The sequence below is a fragment of the Mustela nigripes genome, chromosome 2, assembly GCF_022355385.1.
Source record: "Mustela nigripes isolate SB6536 chromosome 2, MUSNIG.SB6536, whole genome shotgun sequence".
Lineage (NCBI taxonomy): Eukaryota > Metazoa > Chordata > Mammalia > Carnivora > Mustelidae > Mustela > Mustela nigripes.
This window is the reverse complement of record NC_081558.1, coordinates 216215634-216231895: the sequence shown is the minus strand read 5'-3', so window position 1 is coordinate 216231895 and position 16262 is coordinate 216215634. Positions and strand designations below refer to the sequence as shown.

Below are 16262 nucleotides of genomic sequence, written 5' to 3'. Positions count from 1 at the left end.
GATGGCAGAGTAAGGCGGGAAGCCACGGCCAGGGAACCCTGAGAGCCAAGGACGCCCGGCACAGCAGTTAGGCCTGGTCTCTCATCCCAAAGCCAACCTCAGGACACATGACTTCTCAGTCTATCCTCGATGCTTGGCCACAAGGAATCTTTTGGACCAAGGCCTTAGATAACACGGGACCCAGCGCATGTAGGAGCACGGCCTGGGCTGTCTTAATACTTACTGAAAATTCACAGTTACGTAATTTGTTTTTTTTTAAAGTTACTTTTGAGTGAACATTCATCTCAGTTTAAAGCTGCTGAAATTTATTTAATGTCTCCCAACAACTTCTTTGGGGTTACAGAGAAGCAAAGCAAATAGCTCCACTAGAAGGTTCCAGCTACATTCCTAAGAGTCTGGGCACCCCCCCACCCCCTGCCGGCTGACATTCTGTCCCTTCCCCCCTCCACACATGGTGACTTCTTCAGGGATTGCCCTGCACACTTTTTAGTAAAAAAGTCAAATTCCTTGCTGCGTTTTCATCCCAGGACCCCCAGCCCTGGCCCTCCCCAACCCCCTTACAGCTGACCTTGGGCTGGCTAATCCCAGGCACATTACTTCAACTGTCTGTTTTCTTGCTGTCCCTGGCTAACAAAATAGGGATGGTGGCACCTACATTTTAGGGTTCTTATGAAGAGAAAAAGAGATCACCCATGGAAAGCCCTTAGCACTGGGCCTGGCGGGCAGAAGCAGCTCAGGAAAAAGCAGCTGTGTTCCGGAAAATCCAGGAGAGCCAGGGTGGTGCGCGGCTGCCCCATTCCCGGGACTTAGGTTCAAACTTGGCACAGAGCGAGCACTCTGGAGACATGTTAAACCAGTCTCTGCAAATGCTTCAAAGATGTTTTGGCTCAAAATCTAGATTTAAAGAGTATTTCACTAAAACTCCATTCAAAATGTGTGGGCTCCTGTCCGGGCCTCTATATACTCTGAGAAACAATTTTGTGACCGCAGAGTAAAGGATTTAAATTTTACAGTGCCTGAAAAGGGATGGCCAGAGTCCACTTCCTTCCTCTGTCCAAACACTGCTTCGCTAGGTGTGGCTTGTCTAGGAATATTCTAGATGGTATTCCCCTCTGAATCAGTCAATCAATAAACCTCGATTAAATAAACCTGTAATTTAAAAAAAGAAATCCAGAAGGCCCTGGAAACCAGCAGGGGAAGAAAATCTCAACTTCTTTTTAAAAATAATTGAACGGTCTTCCCCTGTGAAATGGGTGAAGGCAAGTGCTATCACTCTCCTAGAAGTAAGGGTAGGGATTTTACACGTGGGATGTTAAGAGCTCAACTGAGTGAGGCTCCTTCCTCCAGAGCCAGGCAGTGGCCCCTGAGAAGCACGAATTGCATGGAGAGCCGTGGAGCCCTGTGAGGTCCACTGGCAGGCCCGGCACTCCCTTCCCAAGAGGACGGGCGGCTTGCCCCATGGGCGGGACACTGCGCAAACTCAGGTCCAGACTTTCTCAGCCGCACCCACCCTCTTCTCTTCCTCCGGCCTGTCCCCTGTCCTCCGGAGAGCACAAGGGAACGAGGCGAGGCACTTGACACCCTGCGTTGAGCACAAAACCCCATTGCATAAAAGATGATGTACTCTTTCTGCTGGCCGCTCTTCGTAGGGTCTCCAAAAGTCACTATTCCCGGGAGAAGTCACACCCTCCAGAGTCATTCTACCATCAGACGGGGAATTCAGCTCCCACCCACCCTCCAGAGCAGATCAGTCAAACCTACTAACAGGCAAGGTTTTATAACCACCTTCTGAAAGCCCCCAAACCCCGCAACTAGATGAGGAATGACCCGAGGCAGAGAAGCATTCCCGGGCTGTGCCCTCGGGCCGTCCGTGGGTGACCTGGCTGCCCAGGACGGCTCTGTGAGCTCCTTCAACTGAAAGGGTCTTCCCGGAACGGAGCGCTGTGTAAACCTCAGTAGCCCTGTATGGATGTTAAATGAGCTACTCAAAGAGAGTTTTCTAAGTGGATCTTATTTTAAGGCAAAGTCGGGTGGAAGGTACACTTCCCCCCAGAAAGTTACTTCTTTTTTCTGCAAAGAGAGAGAGAATGGCAGGAGAGGGGGAGAATGAAGACAACTTCCTTTCTAGAGAAAATACTTTCTAGGGCTTCGACTTTAAAGGCTCTATTCCCTACGAAACATGACTGACAGTGCCCACTATCTCTTTCCTGGGGTTTAAACACAAAAAGAACTTCTCTCTCCGCATCACCTCCTCTCCCTGACCCCCAACCCACTGAATGTCAAAGGTGATACACAAAACAGACCCTGCCCGTAGGGGTCCACGCCTACATGGGGAGACACTGAAGGTCTGGAGTCTTGACCTACAGGGAGACCAAGGAAGGTGCCGGGAAGAGACCCTTAACAGTTACCAACTCAAACAACCTCCCCAAATCTCTGGTCCCAGGCGGATGGCAGCCACCCAGCAGCTGGCCACCACCCAGCCCCAGGAGACCGGGAAGGAGAGGCAGGCTTTGTAATTTCACCTTTAGAAATGCAAACCTGGGGCTGGAAAAAGGGCTTTCCTGTGTCCTCCGTTCAAATGCAAATCAGGACGGTCCCTCGGGGTCACCGGGTCGCCAGGAGCCGCGGCGTGGCTGCTAGGGCGGGGTTGCACCGGAAGGCGGGGGAAAGAGGCAAAAAGAGCCCGAAGGTTGGAGGTCGACAGGTGGGGGACTTTCCGGCGCTTTCCAAGCGATCCACAGGACGCGGTCACTGGTGTGGGCCAGGAGGCTCACGAGCTCCGGGAACCAGCTGCTCAGCAGGCAAACAGCCCAGAGGCCCAGAGCGCCAGCTCCCCGAGCCTCCCGGACGCCTTTCAGCGCCGGCTCCTCCCCGGCGGCGGGTCCCCGGGAGAGGCAGACTCGGCGACACGCCCACGTCCCCGGCGCGCGGCGGCCAATGCGCGGGGCTCCTCCCGCGGGGTCCCCGGAGCCCCCGCTGTCACCGCGACCGGGGCAGGGTGAGGAGGGGCGCCCGCGGGACCGCTCGGCTCGCCCCTGATTCCCCTTCCGAGGCAAGGCAGGAGTCGAGACTCTCGGCCCAGGCCAAGGCCAAGCACAAAGGCCGGCGGGGCGGGAAACGGCCGGAACGCAGGGGCCGCCGCCGCGGCAGGTGCTGCGCGGCCGCAAACCCGGAGACCGGTAGGCCGGCGGCCCGGCGGGTGCAGGCGGTGCGGGGCGTCCCCGCGTCGCTCTCCCCGCTCGGTCCCTGTCCCCGCGCCTCACCTGCGCCGCGGCCCGAGCCGGCCGCCGCGGGCGCTTCCTGCTCGCGACTTCCTGGGGCGGCGCGCGGAGGCCCCGCCGGCCCCGCCGGCCCTTTCACTTTCCTGCCGCCGGCGGGGCGCTGGGGCCCGGGCCGCGGCGGCCGGCTCGGCCCTCCCCCTCCGGCTCATCCCCCCCCCCCTCCGATCCTTCCCTGCCCTCCCCCATCCCCTTCCCCGCCCCCCACCCCCGGCCCCGGGGCGCGCCGGGGTCCCAAACAGCCCCAGGGGCGCCCCCACGCGAGTGGCGCTGCCCGCCCGCTGGCTGCTGGGGCCCGCAGGCGCGCCCCCCGCCCCGGCTCGGCATTTTGGCGGCGGACCCGTGTCCCTCGCACCTGCCGGCGGGTTCGCGGGCATTCACTGGCTTGTTCTGCACTGGCCGACAGGGAGCCCCCCTGGGCCCTTGGCCCTCAAGGTAGGTCTTACCAATAAGCTGCAAAGCCACGGGTCCCTCTGGAAGGCCCAGCGCTAGAGTGGGGGTGCCTGGGACTGCTGGCCTTTATTCCCGCGGTTCCTTCTCAAGGGTCAGAAATCCCCAAACCAGCGTGCTCCTGAGTGAGAAGGGGCCGACGGACAGGCTCTCTTGAGCCTTCCCGAATCACACCTGTGTGTGCATGACACGCAGCTCGGAGGGGTCGCCTGGAGAAGCCCAACCTGGGTCCTGGCACCTGCGACCGGGGCCCTGGCTGTGCCCTCATACAGTTCCCATCACCGCCCAGGACCACTGTTCTCTGAATCCCACTCTCACTGGGGCCCACAGCTGTCCTTGCGCAGACCCCAGAAGGGGCCGCTTATATTCCCACAGGCACCCACAGTGGACACAGCTCCCTAACTGGGCCCAGGCAGCCAGCTCCCAGAACAGCACGACCCAGGAAGAGCAAAGGGAAGCAGAAAACACATTTTGCAGAAAAATTCCAGGAAGGAGGCCGCCCCTGGCTAAAAGTAATCGAGGCCTCACTGTTACTTGCCTGGAGGTCTGTAGGGACAGTGGGTCTGGGCACATCGGTAGGCCCTCCCCAACATCTCCCTCAGGCCAGCCCTGAGGAGGTTTCCTCCTCCCCGTCGGGCCTCACCGTTTCCCCTGGGGCTGTTCAGTTCTAGAACACTCTGCTGTTCTTTCCCATTCGCTGAGTTGTGCAGAAGGTGCCACTTCTCTGGTTTTGGTGGTGGTGGTGGGTTTTTTTTTTTTTTTTTTTTGAGAGTGTGCAGGGGGTGGGGCCGGGGGAGAGAGAATTCCAAGTCGACCCCCACCCCCCCACCCCCCTGCCCCCGCTGAGTGCGGAGCCTGATGCTAGGTGGGGCTCTAACCCAGGACCCTGACCTATGACCTGAGCTGAGTGCGACACTTAACCTTAACCACTTAACAAATGTCCCCTTTGGCTTTTGAGAAGCCTTCTCCCTGCAGAAGGGAAACCTGTCAGCCTCAGGGGGCCCCAAGGTTTCAGCCACAGGACACCCGCTGGGCCCCCCTCCTCCTGCAAGTGAGATGGCCCCAGGCCTCTCTCCTTCTTTCTCCCTTTGGCAGGGTCTCTGAGGGCCAGTTCCTTCTGCCCTTCCTGACTCTCCGTTCCTGGTGATCCCCAAACCAGCCCAGCCTGGCTCGCATCTCTCCCCACACGGGCCCTCCTCTGCTGCTCCCAAGGGCATCCTGGTCTCTCACGGAAAGTGTGCCCTAGCTCTCCCAGCCCCGGGCGGGCTCCTCCCCAGACACCCACTCTCCCCGCTGCCCCGAATTGGCCTCCAAAAGCAGCTGGCATCCTGTCATTCCTGATGAAACCCCTCACGGTGCCCCTGGGTCCCGTGGGAACGAGACCTGGTCCCTTCGTAGCCAGACAAGGCCTGACCACGCTCCTGCCCCTTCCTGCCCCGGCTTGGGGACAGCACTGTCACCTCCAGGAGGCGCGCTTTCTCACACACTGCCGGGTCTGCCCTGCCCGCCCCACCTCAGCCTCTCCGGCTCCAGTAGCTCTGTCCTCTCATTTCCTGGGGGCCGCAGAAACCCGTCTGTCCTGACGGACCACGGTGACTTGGTCCTAGTGATTTCTGAATCTAGCTGGGGAGATACTCAGGCCATGCCCTGACTCGGAAGGCAGCAGTCTGTGTGCAAGCTGTCTCAGAGAAAATGGTATTTGTGTGGCATACTGTGGAAAACCAGAGGGGGCCAAGATGGTCTACAGATTATTTGCCAAAAGTGTTCGTCTTTTAATTTTAAAAAGGTTAAAGTATTCATCTTTTATAAAATACTAATCTTTTATATGATCATAACATCCAGAAAATATAGTAAGGGAGGTAATAAATTTGTACAAAACTTTAAAATAAAACAGTTTGCACTTTGAAATGAGAACCTGCGATTGCTTCGAGGAACATTCCAGGCTTTATGGTTAACATGACTGCACACAAGCTCAGGATGGAGGGGACAGCTGGCATGTCACCACTGAGACACTCTGTGCCACTAGGTAACATTTTAGAAATTTTTACAAAAGGTTTTATTAATTTATTTGAGAGACCGTGGGAGGGGCAGAGGGAGGAGGAGAGAGGCAATCTCAAGCAGATTGCCCTGCTGAGCAGGGACCCAGACGAGGGGCTCGATCTCATGACCCCGAGATCACGTCCTGATCGGAAGTCAGGCAGCGAACGACTGAACCACCCAGGTGCCTTAGGTGACTCTGACCCTGTTTTTTTCAATCACAAATTTTGTAACAGTTGAAAAGATAAAGAATCTAATGGTTCTTCCTTTTCTTTCATTGATTTGTGTAATATGGAAATTTCCTGTGAGAACAGAATGAATGAAGCTCAACTTTTCCAATCCAGTGGTTCAAAGTCCTGACAAGGTGTGCAGCACCAGAGGTGGTGTGCCCTGAGGCTGCCACCCACGGACACAGGCCAGCCGGCTCCAGATGGATGACCCCAGGGGGGCCAGATGTGGAGCTGTCAGCTGAACACACCTGGCCTGGTTGGGGGGCTCTGCTTTAACCGGAAACGTCCATGCCTGCTTTGACTGTTCTGATGCTATTTCGGGAAAAGAGGAACAGACCAAATGCGCCACGTTGGTTCTTAGCCAGCAGGTGTTTACTGCCCTTCAGGGTCAGCCCCGTGCCAGGCACTGAGGCGTCGGAATAACAAGGGGCCTTGACTTTGCAAAGTTCACAGAGCAAGAGCGTGCAGCAAGAATCGGCTGGGCCCTTCGAAAGGAAACTCATGTGCGAGTGAGGAAGGGGCTCAAATGACCTCAAACAGGGTAGCTTCAACCACAGGGCAAACAGGTCTCCCAGTTACGGGGGCCAGAAGTCTTGAGATGAGGGTGCTGGCTGGGCTGTGCTAGCCCTGAAGCCTCCCCAGAAGAATGTTCCAGGCCTTTCTCTTAGCTTCCCATATTGCTTCCAGTATTGCTGGCCAACCCTGGTGTTTCTTAGCTCGCAGATGCTTTGCTCCAATCTGCCATCACACGGCGTCTCCTGTGTGTCTGTGTCTCTGTGCCTCCTCTCTTACAAGGACACCGGTCATACCGGATCTGGGGCACACCCCACTCCAATAGGACTTTGCCTTAACTACATCTGCAACCACCCTATTTCCAAATAAGGTCATGTTCTGCAGAACTGGGAGGGACTAGAGTCTGGCGAGGGTAGGTTGGGGAGGGCACCAAGCTGGCACAGGGCCACTAGAGAAGGTCAAGCAGGGCACGGGGCTGGGGGGAGGTCGGTGTGGGAATGCACCCGGGGGCTAGCAACATCTCGAAGCTGCCAATGTGCTGTGGCCAGGGAAGTGAGCCACTGCTCGGACTCGGGGAGCTGGGGCTGAGGCCAGAGCTGCTGGACAGGAGGGGGCTTGGGAGGGGATGTAGCTGCTTTCAGGTGGTGCCCGGCAGGGAGGGAGCAGGGAGTGAACAGTTCTACCTCTCAGGTCCCACTCTTCCACTGCCCCAAGCCAAGAGGGAGATAGAGACAAGGAAACCCCAAGAGGGAGGTAGAGGCAAGGAAGCCACAGCACAGCTCCAGGAGGCAAAGACAGATGTGGGCTCCATCCCACTTCCCCCAGAAAGAGCATCTGGTTAGGGAATAAGTCACACAGATAACCAGCAATCACAACACGGTTACATTATAGCGGCAAACACAGGGTGCAAAAGAGGGTCACCTGATCTGGCTAGCCGGTCACAGGAGGTAATGTCTCAGGAGCATACAAGGGGTTGGCCAAGAGCATGGGCGGAGAAGGGACACGGTCATGCAGAGCGAACCCAGCATGCACGGAAGCCTGAGAAGCAAGGCAGCAGGCTGGTCGAGGGGCAGGGATGGCTGGAGATTGTGGCAGGTGGGGCACATGGGTGGGAGAAAGGTCTAGGGGACAAGGAGAGAAGCGAGCTGGGGCTGGCCCCCAGGCGTCAGGCTTGGGCAGCTAAATGAACGGTGGTGTCCTCATGGAGAGAGGCACACAGAGCGTATTGCCCTTGGTGGGGCGGGTGGGAAAGGAATTTATTTGTACTTGTTGGGCATCTAGTTCCCAGGGGACCTCTCAGTGGAGATGCTGACCAGGGCTGGAGGTGTGGCTTCAGAGTCACTGGAAGGATCCTAAGCTGGTGAGGGAGGCTGGGTATGGGCAGAAATGGACAACAGTGGAGTAGAACCTTGCCCAGGCAGGAGGTTCCAGAGGTACCAACACTTAGGGGCCAGGCAGATGGGAGTAGTGGGAAAGGCCAGAAGAGGGTGATGTCCAAGGGCCCAAGGCAGGCAGTTTCCAGAAGGGGATGGAGGGGGCCACAGAGTCAGATGCTGCACAGAAGTCAAGTTTACAGGCTTCGCTAAGAAGAAGGGGGACTGCAGCTTCCACGGGGGTGGGCGACCGCTGTGGGGCAGGACTGAGTGGGGAGTGAGGAAGAGGAGGCAGGAGAAAGCAGACAGTCATTTCAGGAAGGTTGGCTGTGACCGGGAGGAGAAAAGAGTCCAAAGCTTGAGAAGGACTTGGGGAGCAGGAAGCATAGGTTTTAAACGCCTGGACGTTTTCGATCGTATGTAGAAGTTGAGAGCACGCTGGAAGGAAGCCCCAGGTGCCCATCAGTCAATTTCACCGATCACCAATGCGCGGCCAAATGAGTCTCCTGGTTCGACCCCCTTCCTGCCCCGGCCCCGGTGGTATTTTGCAGCAAACCCCAGACACTGCAGCACTGGATCTGTAACTTTTCAGTCTGTATCTCTAAAAGATACAGTCTCAGCCTATTCATCAAGGCTCCCCCCAAACAAAAGTAAGCTCAGAACAGCATCCAATACCCAGCCAGTGCTCTCAGCTCCCTGCTGGTGCTACACATGTTCTCACCCTCTATTTCGTTTTTAAAGGGGGACTCAAGCAGACCGCGCACGTATTGCCCGGATGCGTCCCCTGGGTCTCCCCATCTGGGTATTTGCCCTGTGCCTCTCTCTCTCTCTCTGCCCCGGACACTTTGTTCCCGTGGTTGCAGGGGCCGGGCGGTTTGTCCTACAGTTTCCCACACTCTGTGTGGGGCTGGCTCTGTCTTCGTGATGTGATCGAACGTGTTCTCTTGCCCACTGCCCTTCCTGAACTTGGCAGTGAGATCTTGAGGCACCATCAGGTTGGGCAGTGAGGAGCGCGACATGGGTGACAGTAGGTGTTCCCTGCCGAAGTCCACTCTTCCTTGGAAGTGAGAGTCACAGAATTAGTGAGTTCTCTTTCTTTGTAGCACATTCCACGAGACAGACTTGTCCTCACCAGCTACTTAGCTAACTCTGAGGTGTGGTTCAGGTAGGAAAGGCAGGATAAAGCCGGGATTCCTTCCATTCTCTGCTACTTGTCAACACAAGGACTGGGTTTGCTGGCAGGCCCCAAAGTTATCAGTTTCCTTCCATGTTGTTCTGCCCTTTCTGTGATATGCGTTCATCTCATTTGCCCATCTTGGCTGGTGAGAGCCTCCTCTTCTTCTTTTGTTAAATATTTTTAAAATTTATTTGAGAGAGAAAAAGAGGAGAGAGCAGGGACAGAGGCAGAGGGAGAGGGAGTCCTGCGCTCTGTGTTGAGCGCAGAGCCTGATGTGGGGCTTGATCTCACGACCCTGAGATCCCGATCTGATACCAGGGGTCAGACACTCAACAGCACAGCAGCCACCCAGGCGCCCCTGGTGGGAGCCTCCTCTCACTGGCCGAGTCCTGCCACGACCTGGTGCTTCGATAATATCCTTGTTTTCCGGTGTGATTCGATGTTCCAAGTGTATCTCACCCATGCGCCCCAGACCTGGAAGCAGCCGTTTCTCTCAGGAGCTGCCTGTCCTACAGAAGCCAGAAGTCAGGACGGGAGTCCGGTGCACAGGAAAGCGGCCGTCAGCTTAAAGGGCGTGTCCCGCCTGAGGCAGAAAGACAGGGAATCCAAAACGTGGGAAAAGAAACGAACCCCCAGATGGAGAAGGGACCATGGGAAAAGGACAGACACAGACAGAGGTCATTTTAGGTGGACAGGCAGGAGCTGGGAGCTGTCACCTACGTTCCCCTGTTGCAGAAGATCAAGTCAGTTGCTGAAATGGAGGGAGGAGGTAGCCTCGGGGGTTTGAGGAAAATCAAGAGGATTTAAGCGAACCTGCAGCGAACACTGCCTGGAGGGCTGTGGGTGGGTACTGCTGGCCTCCAGCAGAGTAATGAGGTCCTTAAGTTTCTATCCGTGCCAGTGTGAGTGTGTGATGGACTGTGTCTGTGGCCTGAGTGACACGGAGAGGACAAAGGTGGACAGCGCTCAGCTGAAGGTCAGCTTTTGTCACCCCGCCTCCTCCAATTTGCAGGGAGGAGTCCCTCCTTCCCCCTGGCATTGAGAAAGGGGTGATTCTGACACCTTCTAGAAGGTTCGGTCTTCCATGAGAAAGACCCACGAAGCATGAGACCCTACTGTGTGCCAAAGACGCCCTGTGCCAGCAGTTGCAACGGGAAGGAAGGTTTAGAACAAGTACCTTCTGCCCAAAAGCTCGGGGTCTGCGAAAGAACCAGGCGGCCAGGCCACGGCACACTGGGGAAAGCAACAGACATCCCTGGGGGAGAACCTCTTTGGAGGGCGCTTTTGGCAAGTCTGGACTTCAGAGCTTGAGAGAATGCAGCAAGGTTAGAAAGCATGAAAGCACTGACTGTTCCCAGAGAGGGAGGGACAGGTAAGACCAGAACCTGCTTACTTAGTGGGGAGAAGAGAAGCTTCGTTTATGTCTCCACTCATCAGAAAGTCAGACTTCCAGCAGGAGGGGTGCAAGGTGATTCTGTTCAATTAATAATGTTGATAATGAACAGAATGGACAGCTTTCCAGTGTTAAGCATGTCCTGCAGGTCCCCCCCTTCACTGTGTGTATCACGGCGGGGCAGGAACATCACTGTCCTGGGCGCCAGTCAGCTACAGGGACGTCCTGTGGCTGATCTGGAGGTGAAGGAGGTCACATGTTGGGATGTGGGCTCTGTGAGGGCAGAGATTTTTTTTATCCGTTTGTCCATCAATGAATCCTCACCACCTAGAATCAAGCCTGGCACCCAGGAGACCCTCGAGGAACCCCTGCCGTTGAGTGACTGTTCCCAGGTGGGCAGTGGTGACGTTAAGTGCCAGAAGGTACAGCAGGTCTGTATGAATGTGCCATGATCTGTGGCCATGCCCCAGGTGCCCGGGCAAGAGAGAACTAGCTACAAAGTCCCTTTCAGCAGTGTGCGTGGCTGACCTGCCATTTTCTTCTAAAAATGCAGTTTGAGCTCCCACCTCCTGTCTTTAATGTAAGTCCCGTTAAGGCTGGATTATGCAGCAAAAAGCGAATGCGAGTTTTAAATCCCAATGTGCCTACTAAGGTCCTGTGGATCATTATGTCTCAGCCACCGCCCTCCCACCGGCAAACTCAGGAGCATCTGTGAGGGGACACGCCTGGTCACATTGGGGGAGGGGGATCAGAGGGGACTGACGGCCAGCGCCTGCGGTCTCCCTGCAAGGGTGCTGCCCGCCCTCCTTGCCTTGCCCAGCAGCACGTATTAGATGTGTCACCCTGGAATGCTCCTCAGTGTCTTCTCTAATGCAGGGTCGCTGAGCAACCAAGCGCTTGGCTCTGCATGACGCTGTCTATGTTACAAAGAGAGAAGGACGGATGCTATTCTCAGGAGCTTGCCACCTAGGCGGCAGGTAACTACAGAGACCTTCAAGCCACCAAACACCCCAGCCCCCAAACCCTTAAACATGTTACAAAACCTCCGGTTACAACAATATAAAAACTCTTTTAGGAAAAAAAAATCACAGGGCACCTGGGTGGCTCTGTGGGTTAAGCCTCTGCCTTTGTCTCAGGTAATGATTTCAGGGTCCTGGGATCACGCCCACATTGGGTCGGGTTCTCTGCTCAGCAGGGAGCCTGCTCCCCACCCCCCCACCGCACCACCACCTGCCTCTCTGACTACTTGTGATCGCTCTTTGTGTGTCAAATAAATAACATCTTTAAAAAAGAAAAAAAAAAATCACATTTTCTTTGATATCGTCACTTCTGAAAACCAACAATATTTTGGAAATAGTAAGAAACTAATCAAGGAATGCACTGGTGAGATGAAGTCATCTTTGCCCAATTGAACTTGCTTCATACGTGGGGATTTTTCCATTTCTGTTCTCGTGCAGCGGGGAAAATGCAGACGGTCCCTATCCAGAGGCCACGCACCCAGCCCTAGAAGTCCTTAACACTGAGGTCAGGAGTTGTGGCAAAGCCCAGAGCTGGCGGCCAGGAGCCTAGCGGGGCCCAAAGTGGACTCCAGCCCGGTCTTCAGGGCCAAGTTTTAGGGCTCAGATGGCGTGGATGCCAGTCCCATGTAAAATCTTCCTGGCTCTCTTCGTGCAGGGGAAGGGAAAAGGCTTCTGCCGCTCTGACTAGGGTATCTGGTCCACAGCGGCTCAGAGCCTTGCCCTACCAGCTGGGCCATTAAAAGCCAGGCCCTGGGAGGAGATAAAGATGCACAAAGAAGCAGGGCACCAGAGCAGAGGGCAGGTAGCGCCCAGAGCCGAGGAAGTGCTTTTGGTGGTCACCCCAGGGCCGGATGAATGAGGTACCGGAACAACCCGGAGACGGTATTTTCTTAGTAAACGAGTGCGATCTCCTTAAGGAACGCTCCCGACCGCCTTCAAACCTGAATTAAACATTTCCATTCGTTCTATTATCAAACTTTGACTGAGTCAAGATGATGCTGACAGGCCCTCAAGGTGAAATACTGCTGTTATTTAAAACGCTTCTGAAGAAGCTGATGTGTTTACTGTGTAAGGGCCCCTGAAAACAGCAAGTGATAAAGGAAACCGTTCCAATTAAGTGCAATCATACGTGCATTTTAAAGGCCTGGAAGGATTCACACCAAAATGCCAGTAAGTGGCTGCATACTTCACCGCATTTTACCGATTTTGCCAACATCACTTAGTAATTTTTAATAATGTGAGCCTTGACTGCATGGCAGGCTCTGTGCTAGACTGTGGGGGCCAAGGCCCTGGGGCATGGCGGGAGGCTGACCTGTGGAAACACAAGTCACAGGGATGCGAGAACTGCAGCGGAAGCCGAGAGAAGGGGGGTGCCAAGGGCTGGAAGCAGGTAGGACAGCGTCCCCAGGAGGTTGCATCTGGGTCCGATGTTCAAGGTGAAGAGCAGTTCACCAGCTAGAGAAATGTGAGAATCGCGTTCCAGAAAGAGAGAAGATTCACTGTTCTGGGAGGGAGTCCTGTAGCAAGACCATCTGAAGAATTACACACGGACAACGCAGGTGAAGAATAAGCCTATGGGGGGAAGCGCTTATCCTCAGAAGTACAAAATAAAGGCACCATGAGATGCGGTTCTGCCCACCAAATGAGCTGGGAAAAATGACTTACAGCAGGCGAGGAGTCCTCGGGCATCAGTCACTCCGCTGGACAGCGACACGGGACCGGCCATCCTAGGAGGCAACACAGGGCAGTGTTTAGTCTCCCTCCTCCCCCTCCTGGCCCAGGACCCCTCAGCTCCTCCAAGACTGAATCCTGCACAGAGGGATTTGAGGTGTGGACAGAGATCTTTGCACTCAGACGTTCACAGTGATTCTACTCATCTCCTCCTTTGCTTCCTCATTTTGGGGAGCAGGTTCACAGGGGTTCACCATCTTACTGTGTCCCATCACTGACACATGGGAACGTGCATTGTTCCGTACGGATCAAGCAGTGTGTGATCACTGATTTAAAAACCCGAGCTGAGTACACACATTCCATTTCTACAGCACGTGGCCTTTCCCAACCATTTCATCCTCATGATCTCATTCTATCCTCATGACCTTCCCGCTAGTTGGGCAGGGCAAGCCTTATTCCGGGAAAGGTCACTTGGCTTGCAGGCTCCTCCCCTGCACCTGCCTCGGAGAGTCTGATGCATCCTTAGGCCCCGGAAGGTACAGTCCCTTGACCCTTGGCCTCACCCTCCACCACCATGGCCCCCCGCAAGGTCATCTTTGGTACCAGAGTAGAACCGGCCTTACATACCCACTAGCTTTTAAGAATGACACTGTTTTAGAATAATGGATCCAGAGGAAGCCACAGAGGATCAGAGTTTTGTTAAGTTTTTAAAGAGCGTGCATTAATGCTGAATTTGTCCCAGACGGGTTTGTACATTTTTCTTGATCCTCAGAGCCCCCTAATAGACAACCCAGGGGCTCAGCACATGCTCAGCTACAATTACTTCACTGAGGTATTGAGAGAGCCCCTGGAAAACTGAATCTGATGTAAGGAGAATCAAGAAAGAATAAAAAGCAAGATGAATAAATAAATAAATAAAAATAATAAAAAGAAGGGGAAAAAACCAAGATTCTCAACCAGACGATAAAAGGAACAAAACACGGATATGCTCTACTTTTTCTCTCTTCTCCAAGTGTTGCATAAACTACAGTTCTGTTGCAAAATGACACCCAACATGCACTTTGGTAAGCGTGTGGCGTCGAACACTTGCTCTGTGCTGTGTGAGGACAGAGGGGGTGGGGGCGAGCTGCAGGCTCTTCCCTTGAGTGGCTGCCAACATAAAACCCTAGTCTGCCCGGTCTCTGGACATCTCCTCTGCAGCCCTGTTGACTCCCCGAACCTCTGTGCCCCACCGGCTGGGCTGCGTTACTGAATGGGTTCACTTCCCGGGGGGAGGAGCACTGGCTTGTGTCTTGATGACCGCGTCCTGACATCGCTCCATGAACCCACATAACTCCGGTGGGGGTGCATGTGGCCGGCTGTTTCCTCTTTGCTGGCTGCCACCTGCAGGGGAGCCATGAACTTACAAGTGGTCACTCGGAACCGCAAGGGCTGCGGTCTCTTCGCGCCCTCGCGGACATCGGGCTAGTGGACGCGAGTCTTCAGCACAGCCTGACTTCGGACCCCACAAGCGAGCCCCTGGCTGAGCCGTCCTCGGCGGTTTGATCCTCCGCAGGAAGGAAGGACGGCTGAAAATCACGAAGACCAAACGGAGCTGGAAGTTCCCCGAAGACCGGGGCAGGCGGCTCCGGCGGACTACAGGAGCCGCCAGCACGGTGTGAGCGGGGGTCGCCGACGCCCCCTCACGGCGCCAGGCTCCCCGCGAACATTTCACGCGGACACCGCAACGGCGCTGGAGGGCAGCGGCCGCACCTCCATTTCAGAGATGGGCACCTCGAAGAGGGGCTCGGGGTCCCGCCTGGCACCTGGCGCGTGGCCCCCAAACGCACTACAGTTCTGTTCTAAGGAGACACGGGGCCATCCCGGCTCCTGAGGGACCCACTGACACGGCGGGTCTCGGCGCGCGATCGGCGGCGGCGCACCGCGGCCTGCGCAGGGGAACGCGCGGTGCCCGTCTACGCGGCCGGGCCCGAAGCAGCCCTAACGGCCAGCGCGACATTTCCGCGGCGAAGACGGCCCGAATCCTCTCCGAAGCGGCCCGGCTTGTTCTCGGGCGGCTGCTGCGGCCTCAACCACACCGGACAGGCCTGTGCGCTCTTCCGGTGCCCCGGTCTCGGGGCCGCTTCGGGCGGGTCCCCCGGGGCTCGGAAGGGACAGGCTCAGGGGCGCAGCTCGTCGCCACGGCAACCGCCAGGCCTGCGGCCCCCGCCCGGAGCGGGCCGGAAAGGCGTGGGAGGAGGGGCCGACCCCGGGGGCGGCCAGCACCTCCGGCCCCTCCGGAGCGATCCCGAGGTCCCCCAGGGCCCTCACGGCGGGCCGGCCGGACCGCCTTCCCTCGCTCGTTCTCTTCGGAGGAGGGCAGGGCGGTAGCGACAGGCGCGTCTGTCGGCTCGGCCTGGGAAAGGCAAGAGAATGTCTCACCGGGGAAATGGAGCGGGCGGACCGGCGGACCCTCCCGCTCGCCGCCCTCTCGCCGCACCGAGGCACGCGTCTGCGCAAGCTCCCGGCTGCGGGGTCATGGGAAGTCCCTCGCGGGGGCTGACGGGAAGCCGCGCGGGGGCTGCTGGGAAGGGCTCACCCGTGGGCGACGGAGAACGCCTCGCGGGGGCTGCTGGGAAGGTTGTGCTCGGGGCTCCCCGGAAGGGTTTTCGGAGGCGGGGACGGTCCTCCTTCCTTGCCCGGGAAGACGCCGCCTTCGGCGCTGTGCGCGCCCTTTCCCGCCTGCCCACGGAGAAAGGAGCGAGACGAGTTAAGGAGGCGTTTCGAGGCCTTCCTCGGAGTTTGAAAGCGCTGCCGGTGTGACCCCCAGGCCGTCGGGGTCACCCGGGGTCAGGGCGTCGGGGGCTGCGAGGAAGCCTCCCGGGACTCCGCGGTCTGTCCGAGGCGGGGAACCGGTCTGAGCGGATCCGGGCGGCGCAGTCTGGATCGGGTCCGGCGTCGCCGCGGGAGGCTGGGGACGCGGCCGTCTCGCTTCTTCAGGCCCCGCCGGACCTGCGGCGCGTGACACTGCCGTGGACGGACGATGGGGGACGGGGTGACACCGCCGTGGACGGACGATGGGGGACGGGGTGACACCGCCGTGGACGGACGATGGGGGGCGGGGTGACACCGCCGTGGACGG

At 56.8% G+C, this 16262-nt stretch overlaps 1 protein-coding gene and 1 long non-coding RNA gene across 5 annotated transcripts in view; both read right to left on the bottom strand.

The window, feature by feature from the left end:
* SLC37A1 (solute carrier family 37 member 1) overlaps positions 1–3358 on the bottom strand; it is a 57698-nt gene extending 54340 nt beyond the window's left edge. For 2 of the 4 annotated variants that reach the window (XM_059392408.1, XM_059392412.1), the window contains exon 1: positions 2539–3257. The gene's annotated coding sequence lies outside the window, so the exon portion shown is untranslated. The other 2 variants (XM_059392409.1, XM_059392410.1) reach the window with 2 other exon arrangements.
* Positions 3359–6078: 2720 nt separating this feature from the next.
* LOC132012429 (uncharacterized) overlaps positions 6079–16262 on the bottom strand; it is a 13963-nt gene continuing 3779 nt past the window's right edge. Inside the window, exons 2-3 of the long non-coding RNA XR_009402609.1 lie at positions 13136–13197; positions 6079–9641 (exon numbers count right to left, since the gene is read on the bottom strand). This is a non-coding gene — a long non-coding RNA (uncharacterized LOC132012429). The remainder of the gene's footprint in view (positions 9642–13135; positions 13198–16262) is intronic.